The following is a 17048-nucleotide window of genomic DNA, read 5'->3' as shown; positions in this document are numbered from 1 at the left end:
AAAATGTCACAACACCTCCCGCTTCCAGAAGCTACTAGTTGCACCATGATTGCTTGGCTTCTCACTGAGAATTGTATCCCAGATCTCTTACAGACCATGGAAAGTGGGACTCCCCCATGATGGGCCCACTCAGTTTCTAACATTCTTTCCCTGTTGCATTCCTACCCAGATACATTTCTTACACACAACTTTATCTTCCTATTTCTGTATTGACTCTGTCATAAATCTTCCCATTGAGGTACTGATAGTAAGAGTATATGAAATTACCTAACAAATATAGTATCAATTAATCTACTATAATGAGAATCAAAAACTTTAAAGCAAGGGTCAGAATTGTGGCACCAGCATCCCAAGTCCTGGTTCTTCGACGTCTGATCCAGCTCCTGCTAATGCCCCTGGGAATGCTGCCGAAATGGCCCAAGTACTTGGGTCCCGTGCCATCTAAAGGAGAGACCTGAATGGAGTTTCTGGCTCCTGACTTTGGCTGGGCCCAGACCTAGCCATTATGACCATTTGATGAGTGAACAAGGAACAAGAGAATGAAAGATTTTCTCTCTTTCTCTCTCTCTCTCTCTCAGCTCTTTCTCTCTCTTCCCCCTCCCTCCCTCTTTTTCTATCACTCTGATTTTCAAATAAATATATAAATCTTTTTTTAAATTAAGTGGGCCAAAATTAGTACTTCCAAGGGTATCTAAAATTTAGTCCAATTTGAAATGTTCTTACATTTGTCTCTTATTTTTGCTGCCTAAATTGGAACACCATCTTTGAAACAGACTTGGTTTGACTTATGTGTAATTATCAGCCATTGTATTTATAACTTCAAAACTCAATTTATTAACCCAAAGTTGGTAAATTTTGCAACATTCCTAACTTGCATGGTTAGAACAGAAACTTACTGTCAGATTACATCTTGATGAAGCCCAAATATTTTATATACTTTGGATTGGCTGAACTAAGCTTCTGTGATCTGTGTCCAGAACATACAACCATCAGATTGTACACTAGTTTTGTAGAAGATAATGGAATTAACTAGAGTAAAACATTCAGTATTACTCAATGTCTGATTATCAAAAAGAAACAGTGATTTTCTCTTAATTATGGCTAAAGATTTATGTAGGTTAACTGACACTCTGGCAAATGATATTGTCTCCTTTAACAATTCATCAAGTCTGATTGGAATATTAATTTTTGAGTGACCTTGTATTGACATTATTCTGAAAACAAAAAGCCTGTGTATTTTTATCTACATCCAAACATTTCCACATATGACAATAAAGGGTTTTTTTGCATTAATTGACTAGCTGAACATGTGATGTACTGAAGTGATATTAATGAACTACAAACATAAGAGGACAAAAAGAGCAAACACACACTGCCATCTCTTGATGCAGTCCTCAGAGGCATGTGGTAGTCATTTGCCCATAAAGAAGTGCCCATCGTCTCGCATTTGGGGTATCTCTCAACAACCTATTTTTGGTACTGATATAAGTTTAAATTGAGATACACTAGGAACATTTTGTAAAGGATTCTCACTTCTGCTGTTTGTTCTCTGAGAATCCACAGAAGTTCTCTGAGGGAGTAGTTTAAGTCCACCCAAAATAAACAAAGGAAGCCTTCCTGCATTTTCCTATTATGGAAACAGAACATCACAACCATTTACACAGACCTCAAGATTTCTTCAAATGAAGTGTTCCTACAAGGCAGCTCCTCTGGTGAGGCTCCCCCAGGCCTCGGATGACTCAAGGGCAGGATTCCACCACGGCAATTAACAGAGTCTCTTCTCAACACAGTCCAGCAAACCCAGCTGTGATGACTGCCCATTCCATCACAGAACCAACCATAACCAGCAGTTTTATTTTCGTTGGCAGCTACTTTTATGATTCAGGTGTCCCCAGTTAGGTTTTGCAGGGCTGGTAACCAATCTTTACATATTGTCTGCAGCTCGACTGGGTGGCAGGGGAGGTGGGCTGTAAGTTACTAGAACTTCCATGCAATTTTGCTGTTCTTTACGATTAAGGTACGTAGGTCCCTGTGTTTGAGATCAACTGTTGACCAAGTTTCTAAATTTTTAAAACTTACTACATTTTTGAGCTCAGACTGAAATATAACTACTCATGAAATTTGCTTTATATTTTTTAGAGCAGATGATATTAGAGAAGTTGACAAAGGCACAAAGTGGATGTTGCTTGTTTTAAGACTAATTTATTTGAAAGTTGGAGTTACAGAGAGAGGGAGTCTCACACACACTCACACATGGGGGGAGAGAGAGAGAGAGAGAGAGAGAGAAATCTTCCATCTACTGGTTCACTCTCCAAATGACCATAACAGCCAGGGCTAGGCCAGGCCAAAGCCAAGAGCAAAGGGAGTCTTCCAGGTATCCCACGTGGGTAGCAGGGGCCCAAACACTTAGGCCATCTTCTGCTGCTTTTCCCAGGCTGTTAACAGGGAGCCTAATGGAAAGTGGAACATCTGGTACAGGAACCGACTCCCTTATGGTACACTGGCATGACAGGCAGCAGCTTTACCACTATGCTGCAACACCAGCCCCTAGATGTAACCTTTAGATAAAAGAGAAGTTTTACCAGCATTTATATGGTTGTAAATTATTCAGCAGCAAGTGACTTGAATGAATCTTGGAATATTTATAAGTGTATAAGAAAAATAAATAGTATCAAAATATTTTAATCAAAATTTCTTGATATACTGTGATGCACATTATCATTAAGGCATTCCTATCTTAATTTAAATAAACCTGTTTTTAACATGCCTGTTTCTCACAAGATATAAAATCTCTACAAAATCTTAAGAAAATATGATGTCAATGAGAATGCAAAAGATAAGAATCATATTAAAGATATAACTTGGTCAGCTCTGAAGCTCTTTTTAATGTTTATTTATTTTCCATTTATTTGAAAGATAGATAAAGGGAGAGAGAGACAAGAGGGAAAGAGAGAGACAGAGATAGAGATCTTCCATCTGTTAATTCACACCCTAATATCTACAAAAGCCAGAGGAGGCCAGACCAAAGCCAGGAGCAAAGAATGTCATTTGTGAGTCAGTCTTCCATGCCATTTGGAATATTCCCAAGCACTTGAGCCATCATCTGTTGATTTGCCAGGAGCATTGGCAGGAATTTGGATTGGAAGCAGAGCAGCTGGTACTTAAACTGGTACTCAAGTTTCAGATGTGGGTGTCCCAAACAGTGACTTAACCCACTACAGCATAAAGCCCACCCCTCTAAAATGCTTTTAACCCTAGCAGACTAACATTTAAAACTTCTTTGTTTGCATTCTGGTTGGGTATTTCCTTCATCATTTTTTTTACAGGCAGAGTGGACAGTGAGAGAGAAAGAGAGAGAAAGGTCTTCCTTTGCCATTGGTTCACCCTCCAATGGCCGCCGCGGCCGGCGCACTGTGGCCGGCGCACCGCGCTGATCCGAAGGCAGGAGCCAGGTGCTTATCCTGGTCTCCCATGGGGTCCAATTTTAATAAATTTGGAAAAGTGTAGAGTATGTCATTAATACATAACACATAGGGCATGTTGAAATTGATTTATTTGTTGGTTGAAATTTGTTGATGTGCTATTTTCCATCAAGGATTTGAGGCAGCTGGCAGTAAAGAAAAGCAAGCAATGCAATAGAAGGATATATATAGATGTGAAATACAAAATCAAGAAATTAATACAAAAGAGGCAAAAGAAGAAAACAATGTCAGCATACTTGTTTTAGATAATTTTCCAAGTTGGCACTGAGCTTCCTGGTAAAGACACTGAAAGGTATAATTAGAATCAATTATATTCATCATCTCCAGAAAGGAGGAAGAATCAAAGTTATTAAAGGATAAATGGATTTTTCTATAAATTTCTAAAAGAATTTCTTATAGAAAATGTTATATAAGCATGACTATGTTTGGTTATAGAGAAAATCTTCAGTATTATTTTAAACAAGTGTTTATGAAAATTTTGTTGTAGCACAATAAAATATTACCTATAATTTATTATGTGGAAATTCTTCAAAGAAATAAGTAATACAATCCAAGTGTGTAAGCTTGGTGATTCAATCTAATGAAATAGAAAATAGATTGATCTTTGCCCTCTATCTCATTCCATTGAAATGCAGGGATGCTCTCAAAGAATTTAAGTTATGTAATAGAGTTTTCCTAAATATTGATGTCCTATACATTTAAAGTTCATTATATTGGTTTTTATGTTACACATGGTTTCTGTTGAAGTCAGTATTAATTGAGAGCATGCTAAGTGCCAATATGACAATTCATGAGTTCAGAAAGTTTTCTCTATTCAAAAATTCAGGTCTTCTCTCCTATTCAGATGCCAGATCCTACTTTTGACATTTTACTCTTCTTTCAGGCTTACCTACCACATGGGCTAACTTTTTCTTTCTGAATTTGCCAAAGGCACCAGTAACTCCTGATCACCTGTCACTTTAACATAAAGACATGTAATAAATAGAACATTCCAGCTTAAGGCCAGGTACCAGCTGTGGTTCAGTTGTCTATTTGGCCACAGTCATAAACTCATCAATACCTCATAAAGACAAGGGCAGTAATTTTGTAGAGAAAGTCTACATACGTAGACTCCAGTACAGGCAGCTTTTACCAGGTGCTTCTTTGTCTTTTTTGTGGGGGAAGATTTTTGTTTTGTTGTTGTTGCTGCTATTGTTTTGTTGTGTGCATGTATGTGTGCATGTGAGTGTTAGGAAACACATTTATATACTGCAAATCAAGGTTTGAAGATGGAAGGGAGGGACAGAACTGAATCTCTAGTGGTAATTACTCATTGGTCAGTTCACATGTGATAAATCTATTTTTCTAATTGCTAAGATACAGGTAAAATATGATTAATTCAGCTATTACCTAGTCTTCTGTAAGTAGGAAAGTCTGAGTTTGCCACAAGGTATTCCATGTAAAAATGTTTAGGGAGGTATATACAGTTTTATGTATCATCCAATGAAGAAAGAATCCCATTATCTCTTTATATAATCACATCTGTTTTCCTGTATTTAAAGGTTCACTTATTAAGAAAAAGACATGCAAGAAATATAATACAATGTATTTAAAATAGTAAATGCGGGAGGCCAGCGCCATGGCGCACTGGGTTAATCCTCCGCCTGCGGCGCCAGCATCCCATATGGGCACCGGTTCTAGTCCTGGTTGCTCCACTTCCAGTCCAGCTCTCTGCTATGGCCTGGGAAAGCAGTAGAAGATGGCCCAAGTGCTTGGGCCCCTGCACCCCTGTGGGAGACCAGGAAAAATCACCTGACTCCTGGCTTCAGATCGGCGCAGCTCCGGCCGTTCATTCCATTTGAGGAGTGAACCAACAGAAGGAAGTCTTTTCTCTCCGCCTGTCTCTCTCACTGTCTGTAACTCTACCTGTCAAATAAATACATAAAATCTTTAAAAAAAAAAAGTAAATGCTAAAGATATATTGTACATGTGCTGAAAAAAATTACTAACACTAAAACTATTTCTCTGAGCAGTGTTTGGTAGATCCCAGGTAACATAAAAAAAAATTAATATGGACAAAAGAAACTTAGAAAACATGAGTACCTCAAGAAGCTGAAAAACAACATGAGAAAGAATAATATGTCTCAAGCTCATTTCAAAGAAGTACCGTTTGACCCAGGTCAAATATAGATCACAGAAGTCTTTTCTCATGATGGACACTTTTAAAGTCTATTTTTTTTCCAGACTCTTTTCTTCTTTCTGAAATCATTGTAACAAAGAAGCATCATATAGAATTCTATATATCTCCATTCATTAGGCTTCTCAGGAGTCAAAATTGGAACTTTTATATGAAAAACCCAGTTGTGCTTTTTATTCCATGATTGGAGTAAAAACCATGGAAACTAAGAGATCTGTGAAGATTGATAACAGCAAGATTGTTCTAAAAGAAAGAAACCAACAATTATACAAATGCATGATTATTACATCTGTTTTGCCTTGAAATAAAATGTCAAATCCTAAAGTGAATGGATAGCAAGCTATCCATTCAGTTTACAGCGTAGAAGGTTCAGCAAAGGTGAAGACATTAAAGATTCTAAATTTAGAACACAAGTTAAAGTTGTATGATCTCAAACTATTTAACCACATGGACAGGTATATTTTTAAAAGTTCATGAAAATGGGTATCAAAAGATGTTTGATTTGGTGGAAAAATTTTTGAAACCTATGTACACATTTTTTAAATAATATGCATTCTCCGTGAATTGTTGAAGATGATCCTTATATTCTTCCATACAATGAATACAACAACAAAAAATCAGGACTTCCAATGAACCTAGCAGTTAACATGTCAGTTAAGATACCTGCATCCCACATTGAAATACCTGAGATTCATACTTGCCTCTGGCTCCTGACCAATTACAGCTCACTCAAATACAAACCTATGAGGCAGCAGAGATGATTCAAGTAATTTGATTCCTGCCACACACACAGGGGACCTGGACTGAGTTTCTGGCTCCCCTCTTTGGCCCAGATCTGACCTTTGCAAGCATTTGAGGAATCTATCAATAGAAGGGAGTTTCTCTCACTGTCTGCTTCTCTAATTTTTTTAAATGCAATGCATTTGTATGAATCAAATGAATAAATGCATGTAATGAACTTTATATTTTATATTTTATGAACTTTATATTTACTTTACATATTTCTGAGGTGTGTCTCCTCTCTTCTGATTGTCTCTTCTAACCTGCTAAGATATAAAAATGATAACCATGATTTTTATGTTAGTATTCTTCTGATCTCCAATTTCTTTTTTTTTCTTTTTTATTTAGTGAATATAAATTTTCAAAGTACAGTTAATGGATTACAATGGCTTCCCCCCCCCCATAATTTCCCTCCCACTCACACCCCTCCCATCTCCCGCTTGTTCTCCCATTCCATTCACATCAAGATTCATTTTCAATTTTCTTTATATACAGAAGATCAATTCAGTGTATATTAAGGAAAGATTTCATCAGTTTACACCCACACAGAAACACAAAGTGTAAAATACTGTTTCAGTACTATTTATAGCGTTACTTCACATTGGACAACACATTAAGGACAGATCCCACATGAGAAGTAAGTACACAGTGACTCCTGTTGTTGACTTAACAATTTGACACTCTTGTTGATGGCATCAGTAATCACCCTAGGCTCTAGTCATGAGTTGCCAAGGCTATGGAAACCTTTTGAGTTCACCGACTTCGATCTTATTCCGACAGGGTCATAGTCAAAGTGGAAGTTCTCTCCTCCCTTCAGAGAAAGGTACCTCCTTCTTTGATGGCCCTGTTCTTTCCACTGAGATCTCGCTCGCAGAGATCTTCCATTTAGGTTTTTTTTTTTGTTTTTTTTTGTTTTTTTTTTTTTTTTTTCCCAGAGTGTCTTGGCTTTCCATGCCTAAAATACTCTCATCGGCTCTTCAGCCATCTGATCTCCAATTTCTAACAATCTATAAATGAAGATCTTATACACCAAATTGTAATAAAAGGGTATACAAACCAAGCTTTTTTTGCATAATTTACCAAAAGCTAAAATTTTCAAGTTCATCATTTTAACTGACTGAATGACATTACATAGAACTAATATACCATAAATAATTATTCTTCTACTGTTGAGTGTTTATATTTCTTTCCAGTTACTGACAATGTTTGAATTGTGCTGCTATGAATATCTTTGTATACTTTTTTCGTTTTCACTTTCCTTCTGTCTTTGCTATTTCTGTCCTGTTTAACGGAATTGATTTCCATGAATTGATCAGTTTACAAAAAAGAATCAACAGTTGTGTGGCCCTCAGTATGGTCACATAACTTGAATTTTTTAAGAGCATAGGCACATTACTGCTTCTTCAAGCGTCAACAGGGGTCAGTGTTGTGGCATAGCGGGTTAAGCCTCAGCCTGTGACACCAGCATCCCAGATAGACCCCAGTTTGTGACCCGGCTACTCCACTTGCGATTCAGCCCCCTGCTAATGCACCTGGGAAAGCAACGAAAAATGATACAAGTACTTGAGCCTCTGCACCCATGTGGAAGATCTGGATGAAGTTGCTGGATCCTAGCTTTGGCCTGGTCCAGCTGCAGCCATCTGGGAAGTGAACCAGCAGATGGAAGATCTTTCTGTCTGTCTCTCTCTCTCTGTAACTCTACTTTTCAAATAAATAAATAAATCTTTTTTTTTAAAAAAAGCATCAACAATGTAACTTTAAGGACTATGATAAACATACTTGAATTTTCTGAAATTATTATAGTTGGCTTGTTAATCTTGTTCAAGTATATTTGATAAAAGTAAGTTTTTTCAGTTACAAAAAGCAACCATCAAATAATAATAGCATTCCCTGTCGGGGAACGGGACAGCCTGGCCAGCTGTGCCCCTCCCGACATGTACAAGCGCAAAAAGTTTAGTGCTGGGCTTTTTCCACCCTGCCCGTTGCTAATTGCAAGATCCTGTTTTGACTTTAAGCATCCTGTTATTGCATGTTTCCCACACTTAGTTGGTAACATGTTTTCCGTGAATGATATATATAAATAGGTGGACGGTGGGCGGGGGGAATGGATGAACGCTGGTAAAAGACGGAGAGTGAATGAACGCTGGTAAAAGACGGGTGAGTGAATGAACGCTGGTAAAAGACGGAGAGTGAATGAATGCTGGTAAAAGACGGGTGAGTGAATAAATGCTGGAAAAAGACGGAGTTGTGAATGAACGCCGGAAACAGGCGGGAGTTATGAATGAACGCCGGTAACAGGCGGGAGCTGTGAATGAATGCTAGTAGTAAGCGGGAGTGGTGAATGAAGGAGTTGTGAATGAATGCCGGTAACAGGGCGGGCATTCGCGACATGTAACGCGAGTCTGCTGAAAAATAAAGTGAAAGCTGAAAAGCCGATAAACGCGTCTGGTGTCTCCGAGGTCTCGCCGGCGTTAACCTATCCGGAAGGTGTACGCCTGCAACTGGTGCCGTGACTCGGATCGCTGCGACGCGGAAAGAAGGAAGAAAAAAATCCAATCTGGACTCCAGAAAGACGGACAAGAACAATAGAGTGGCAAGATGATCGTGATCCTACTCCTACTAATAATGACGCCACTGTCACCGACGATGGCCAAGCTGGATGAGTATTGGGGTCTCTTGAGAGCCCTACCTCTCCCTCTCCAGTTGTGTATTTGCCTGAGAAGGACTTCTCTATGGCTGTTCAACACAGGAGAGACTTTGGAGTCACCGTGGTCGTCGTTGCAGTAATTGCGGCGTTATCAGCTTGTTAGGCCGCTATTGGCATGGCCGTGAGCCAAACCTCCACACTGTCCATACTTGATAGCATCACAAGATCTACCGCCCAGGCACTTGATGATATACTGCTATTCAGCTGTTAATGAACGGATTTATTGCAAGATTAGGCCTGGTTGGCATACCCTGTGTTATTCGATCTACTGCAGTTTGTGTTACAACCACTTTTCATTTGCTGCTAATCAGTCCCGTTTTTTGGGTAGCATGTTAATAACAGGATCAATTATTGTTCGGATCTTGCAAGGGCTGTTAATACGCAAGTGGTGGTTAAACAAGCCAGCTAACCAGTCCCCATGCAAAATGGACAGATTCAGGTGTGGCTGAATCTGCTGGAATGGTAGTCAAAGACGGGTAAGTTCTGAGAGGTCTTCAAGGCAACCTAAGACAGGGCATGAACGCTCCCTCCACACCTCATGTTCATGTGCCAATGACGGGTAAGCCCGATAGATGCTCTTGGTCACCTAAGACAGGCACAGTACCACTCCATTTTGCAAAGAAATAAGGGGGAGATGTCGGGGAACGGGACAGCCTGGCCAGCTGTGCCCCTCCCGACATGTACAAGCGCAAAAAGTTTAGTGCTGGGCTTTTTCCACCCTGCCCGTTGCTAATTGCAAGATCCTGTTTTGACTTTAAGCATCCTGTTATTGCATGTTTCCCACACTTAGTTGGTAACATGTTTTCCGTGAATGATATATATAAATAGGTGGACGGTGGGCGGGGGGAATGGATGAACGCTGGTAAAAGACGGAGAGTGAATGAACGCTGGTAAAAGACGGGTGAGTGAATGAACGCTGGTAAAAGACGGAGAGTGAATGAATGCTGGTAAAAGACGGGTGAGTGAATAAATGCTGGAAAAAGACGGAGTTGTGAATGAACGCCGGAAACAGGCGGGAGTTATGAATGAACGCCGGTAACAGGCGGGAGCTGTGAATGAATGCTAGTAGTAAGCGGGAGTGGTGAATGAAGGAGTTGTGAATGAATGCCGGTAACAGGGCGGGCATTCGCGACATGTAACGCGAGTCTGCTGAAAAATAAAGTGAAAGCTGAAAAGCCGATAAACGCGTCTGGTGTCTCCGAGGTCTCGCCGGCGTTAACCTATCCGGAAGGTGTACGCCTGCAATTCCCTACTACTTTTGTGCTGATGTACAAAATTATATTTTCAAATATCACCTGACATATTTTTCTTTTTTTTAACTTTTTAAAAGATTTTATTTATTTATTTGACAGGTAGAGTTACAGACAGTGAGAGAGAGAAAGGTCTTCCTTCTGTTGGTTGACTCCCTAAATGGAGTGAACGGCTGGAGCTGCCGATCCGAAGCCAGGAGCCAGGTGCTTCCTCCTGGTCTCCTATGCGGGTGCAGGGCCCAAGCACTTGGGCCATCCTCCACTGCCTTCCCGGGCCACAGCAGAGAGCTGGACTGGAAGAGGAGAAACCAGAACTAAAACCGGTGCCCATATGGGATGCCGGCGCCACAGGGGGAGGATTAACCTACTGCACAAATGGCACCTGCCGCACCTGACATACTTTTCATTCTACATATTTAATTTGTTTTTAATTATGCAACCACTGCACTATTGAAACAAAGCAGAGGGGATCATATTGACTTCGTTCCTGAGTAGACTTCTGCAGGATCACAGCAGAGGTAATCAGTCTTTTTTGTTTCTTTGTTTTGTTTGTTTTTGACAGGCAGAGTTAGACAGTGAGAAAGAGAGAGACAGAGAGAAAGGGAGGTAATCAGTCTTAAAGGCCAGATTTTCAAGAGCCAGCCTTTGGAGAGAAAATTTTTACTTTGTTTTGCTTTGGAATTCTAAAATTCTTAAAAGACATGGAGTCCAATTCTTGGAAATACTGTAAAATTCATCCATACATAGATTGAAAAAGGACACATGATGAGGTGGGAAATGAAGGAATGAAAATGAGAGAGAATGTAGCCGGCGCCGCGGCTCAATAGGCTAATCCTCCACCTGCAGCGCCAGCACACCAGGTTCTAGTCCCGGTCAGGGCGCTGGTTCTGTCCCGGTTGTCCCTCTTCCAGGCCAGCTCTCTGCTGTGGCCCAGGAGTGCAGTGGAGGATGGCCCAAGTGCTTGGGCCCTGCACCCCATGGGAGACCAGGAGAAGCACCTGGCTTCTGCCTTCAGATCAGTGCGATGCGCCGGCCGCAGCGCAGCGGCCATTGGAGGGTGAACCAACGGCAAAAGGAAGACCTTTCTGTCTGTCTCTCTCTCTCACTGTCCACTCTGCCTGTCACAAAAAAAAAAAAAAAAAAAAAAAAAAAAAAAGGAGAGAGAGAGAGAGGGAATGTGACTACCACTTTTCTGCATTGGGCTCTGAAATGCATAGTTCTCATTTCATTTGGAGGTGTGTGCTGAACAGACTTCAGGGTGACCCCCATATTCCCCACCTCCCTGTGTCCATGCCATTGAGGCTGGACCTATGACTTGATTCTAACCTGCAGAAAATGGTAAATTAGCAGCACATCACTCTCCTCGGTTACATTTTATGGCAAAAGCAATGAAACGTTGCTCCTGTGATCATATTACATTCCATAAGGCTCTATATTAGCAGAGCCTCCCCTTGAGGATGTGATGAAATAAGTGAATATATTGGAGAAAACCCACATGAAGGAACTGCAGGTGACTGTCTCTAGGATCTGAGGGCTGCCAACATCAACAGTCAGCAAAAAGCTCCAACTCGCAGTTGTGTGACCCAAGGAAACTGAATTCCTCCAACAACATGAATGAGCCTGCAAGTAGATTCTCCTCCAGTTGAACCTCTGAAGGGAACAGAGCCTGAACAATAGACTGACTGTGAGGCCCTAAGAAGAGGGTCCAGGCAAACTCCTAACCCATGGAAACTCTGATGATATATGTATGTTAATTCACGTTGCCAAATTTGTAATAACTTGCTATTGTCATCCATACTAAACTAACAGTGGTTTGAAATCATGGGGATCAGGGTCGGGGGCGTTAGCTTTGTGGCACAACAGGCTCATATGCCACTGTTTGTAATATCCCATATCAGAGTGCCATTTCAAGGCCTGGCTGCTCCACTTCTAATCCAGTTTCCCTGCAATGTGCAAGGAAACACACTGGATGGTAGCCCAAGTGCTTTGGCCCCTACCACCCATGTGGGAGAACTGGATGGATTTCCTGGCTCCTTCCTTCAGCCTGGCACAGACCTAGCTTTGTGAGTATTTGGTGAGTGAATCAGTGCATGGAAGATTCTCTCTCGCTCTCTCTCTCTCTCTCCCCTTCTCCCTGTCACTGTGATTTTTAAATAAATAAAGTTTTTCTTTTAAAGAAGACAGTTTCAAGGGGGAAGTAGTTATATTATATATAATATAATATTTTATAATTTAATAATTATATATATATATATATATGAGTGGCTAATTAGATTATGAGGATTTGACAACAAAAGAAATTATTCTCTATCAATTTGGAGCTTAGCCTATGATACTGGAAGTCTTGTGGAGCAGTCTCAAATCCAGCATGGATCCTTCAACTTAGATGCATAGATAGAGGTTTGAGGGCAGCCCTCTTAAATTCCACATTCCCATTCTTTGTCTCTTCTTTCTCACTCTGCCTTTCAAATAAATAAGTAAATCATTTTTTTAAGTTCTACACTTCCCAGTGTTATAAGATAAGACAGAAAATTCTCACAGCTCCCTAAGAGAAGTGCAGAAGTGGCTGAAAGAGCCAAAGACCCAAAGAAACCTGCAGATGGAACTAGAAAGATGCAGAAGGCGTGACCCTTAAGGTGTCAACAGTGGATGCAGGCCCACATCAAGGGCCACCAGTGTTGGCAGAGAGAGAAGCAACCACAGAGCACTCCCTTCTTCTAGCACCAGGACAATTCATAACCCAAAGCCATCCTGGAAAATGAGAAGGAGAATGAGAGAGAAAGAATGCTAAGGGTTTAATTCAAATGGACTGAATGTCCTAAAATTGTCTGTTCGAATTTTCTCCCATAAGTAGAAATTGAAACTTGAAAACTAAATTAAATTTGTTATAAAAAAGTGACATCCTTGTAATCAAAAATGTCACTGACTTCAGGATCGTATATAGTGAAAACGAATGTATTTACTATGAAAAATAGAAAATATACATTTATATGTGTGTGTATATATATACAAATATTCTATTTAGGTCTATTTTATCCCATTATTTCATATTCTGTTTTCTGGCATACACTATACTTTCTATTATCTGACACTCTTCAGTCAATTCCTTTATGTTTGATAACCATTCAAAGAGCACAATTGCTATCAAGAAAACTTCTTTAAGTTTCATTCCTCACATTTGTTTAATGCTCTGTTAAAAATGAAGGAATTCTGCAACACTAGGGAAATCTCAAAGTAAGAAGCTTTTTATTTTTTTCTGCTTTCTATACCAAACATCTACCATGTTCCCAACATAGGGCTGACATAGTTTCCCAAAGTGGTATGTTAACAGTCACTAAGTAATGATTGTTCCCAGCCTTCATCCTAACCCAGGCCACTGGAGATTCTGGTATGAAATCAGTCTGCTGTCCATTGGACAGGACCTGCTCTTTGAGGTTTGTTATTTAGAATCAGAAAGAAAGCTAGAAACAGAGGAAGACTAGCAGGCCACAGGCTATGGGTATGGAATCTTCAAACTAGAAAGTCTTTCTAAACAAAGAAAGATATGTGAAAGCTGTTGTAATGAATAAGGAAAATGGATGTAAGACAAATTTATTAAATATTACTGAGTGAATGTATCTCTCTTCATGCTGTTTGAAAAACAAAAATAAAGTTTTTGTTATTTTAAGATTATTTTGTGACAAAATGTGTTCATCTTAAGCTTACTACCACTTATTATAGTCACTATATAAGTGTATGGAATGATTTTTAGTAAATACAACATGCTGAGTATGTTCATTTCTTGATGATTCAAAATCCTTATTGTGCTGTGTCATAGAAACAGGGTAAATCTTCATTGCATGAGGCTGTAGATATGAGCATATATTTTAGAAAGGCTACAGGGCTTTTTCTTAACCCTTAAAACTAATTTATGTTTGGATTAATTCCTTTGAAAGTGACCAGGCTGTACCTACTCAGTTTCTTCCCACTTCTCACAAAGTGTCCTATGTCACTTCGCTGCGTAGTGAATAACCACAAAATCTCAAGGACATAAAATATATAACTCATCTTTCATTCACCAGGCTGTTGTTCACTGAGATCAGTTGGACTTGGCTCTAAGTGCAGATTGGATCCAATGCTGTTTCACAGGCAACTCATGATCCTTGAACCAACAGCTACCCAAATAATGTTCTCTGAATGAACGGCAGGAGCTCAAGAATGCAAGTGCAACTGTGTATGTAAATTTTAAGCCTTTCTTTGCATGATATCCACTGAAATCCCACTGGTTACAGCAATGGATTGGCAGAGCTCCACAAAAAGGACTGGAGATACACGTTCCCCTTAGCATAAGGTCATATTATTACTACAGGGGAATAAAGAGTTGAGAATAATAACTCAGCATGTACATATTGCTAAATTATATTTTCATTACACATAATAATATGAATATATTATTTTAATATTCATAAATACATTACTAAAATCTCCTAAAACACTCATAGGATTCTGTGTGATCTTATTATCATAATAATTTCTGTTATTGTGAAAAATAGAGCCAAAGCTTATATCAATTTTATTTCTTTAAACTATATCCCTTGGCTATGTAAATATATAAGACTTGCTAGCATTAGCTAAATCAGAATGAAATGAAATATGCAGAATCTATAGCTGTTATAAGTCACTTGAAACCTGTGAGTGCAAAGCAAAAAAAAAAATCTATGAGCTGCCTTTCCTATCCTACACAACTATTGGTGCCTGCACTCCCAACTGTAGATGCTGCCTTGTACCTATTCCTGGCCACCCACTTCTGTAGTGAAGGTGATGTATGTTGGCACAGGAAAAGATACCAGTAAAAAAAATGGTAATAGAAAATTTAAACCCCATGATGGAGAGACTGATAAACCAAGAAAATCATAGCTTGATTTAGAAAGCAGCAGGGAGCCAGTAGGAAGACTTAAAGAGGAAGATTGAATAGCTAGTACAATAGAAAAGGAAAATTACTTCCACCAAAGACCATTTTTGAAACCCCACATGACTGTGCCACCAACCAGATGAAGAACTTCAGGAATAAACCAGACCAAGGTGGGAGGAAATTGCAAATGTCCCAGTTTGAAAACATGAATGAAGGTTGAGCCAGATATTACCATTATAAACAAGTGTGCAAGGAGTGTTTTCACTATCAGAAAAGCTCAGCCTTCAACTCAATGATATTAAATGTCAGCCTTGCCTAGGAGCAGATCAAAGAAACACAAGCCTACAGAACATTCACTCTTCCATCTGTGGTAGTAGTAGTCTATGTCATCTCCCAGTTGTGACTACTACAATAGAAACAGAATTTTAGCATTGTATCTACCATCAGCTATAGAATCTTGGCTGTCCATCTATTGACTCTGTCTCAGGCATCAGCTCTTCATTACTGATTTAAAACTATAGAAATATATTAATATCTCTACTGTCTTCTTACCTTAAAGAAAATGAGGTAAAAAAAATTTGCAAAGATGCATTATGCTCTTAAAAGAAAGGTGTCATCTCACTTCAGAATACACTTATTATTATTTATATCCTCCTTCATCTAAATCAGTTCTTAGTATAACAGCATTTTTAATGGATGACAATGTTTTCCCACTGAGTTCTTGGTAGAGCTCCATGTGATCATAAGCTAATCATACCCACTATTGTTTCAGTCTTGCTCCTTCTGATCTAAATAGTTTATATTGCAATGACAGTACTATTGGGAGGGCTGAGAACTGTGGGGCTTTAAAATCAGTGATGGCACCCCAGATGAAAAAGGCTCTGGGTTATTTGAAAGGATTTCAGATTCAGGAAGATGTTCTTTCGATGACAATATCTACATGACTGTCATTTCAAAGAATACTTCAGTTCCCAAAAGATTTTGCAAACTTATAAGATTTTTTTTCTACCTCCATCAGTTGTAGTATCTGGATATTCAAGGACAACAACTCTGTTTCTCAAAAGCTTACACATCACAATATGAAGTATAGTCAAACTCAGTTTTGATCGAGCCAGATTCTGCCATGCAAATTCTTCCATCATTCTGATCAAGATACTCATCAATGAGAGTATGAGAGGACACATTCCAGTCTGCTTTATAGAAATTAAAGAATCTCCAGCATTTAACTTTTTCTAAAGAAAACATTCCAGAAGCACCACCCCAAATCATCCAGATATTTTCATATTAAAATATTCCTTATATCCTGAGACTGTGGCTGTTCCACAAAGACCCTAAGAAAGATATAGAACAATAAAATCATGTTTCCAATGGCATTTAAAAGTGGCAGTCCAAGAAGGAATCTTTTCACATGTAATAAACAAAAGGTGGATGGATATTTTGTGTCCTGAAAAGAGAATGAAAATGATAATGAGTTATGCCTATGTATGTGTACTATTAAAAAGTAATAAAACCATTTCCTATGATTTTAAATATTAAAACTTTTGGAGCTTTCATCCATATATTCTCATAAGTAACAGATAAGCAACTTTGTCCTTATGTTTAACTCTGTACACCAACCACAGAATAGTTCTATATTCAGACAGATCTGATCATAATGCTTCCATTCATGTTGGAAGTGGAAATGAAATGACCACGGATTTTGGAGAAGGAGGATTAACTGTATGTTTACACCCTAATTCTTAGCAAATGACATAGCCTCCCC

General features: G+C 39.1%; 1 pseudogene; it reads right to left on the bottom strand.

Annotated features, from left to right (window-relative positions):
* Window positions 1–16428, bottom strand: part of LOC103348004 (cyclin-dependent kinase-like 3 pseudogene) — a 53673-nt pseudogene extending 37245 nt beyond the window's left edge.
* Window positions 16429–17048: the final 620 nt, after the last annotated feature.

The sequence above is a fragment of the Oryctolagus cuniculus genome, chromosome 1 (genome assembly GCF_051225735.1).
Source record: "Oryctolagus cuniculus isolate XC-2025 breed Fujian yellow rabbit chromosome 1, ASM5122573v1, whole genome shotgun sequence".
Taxonomy (NCBI): domain Eukaryota; kingdom Metazoa; phylum Chordata; class Mammalia; order Lagomorpha; family Leporidae; genus Oryctolagus; species Oryctolagus cuniculus.
This window is presented reverse-complemented; position numbering and strand designations above follow the sequence as displayed.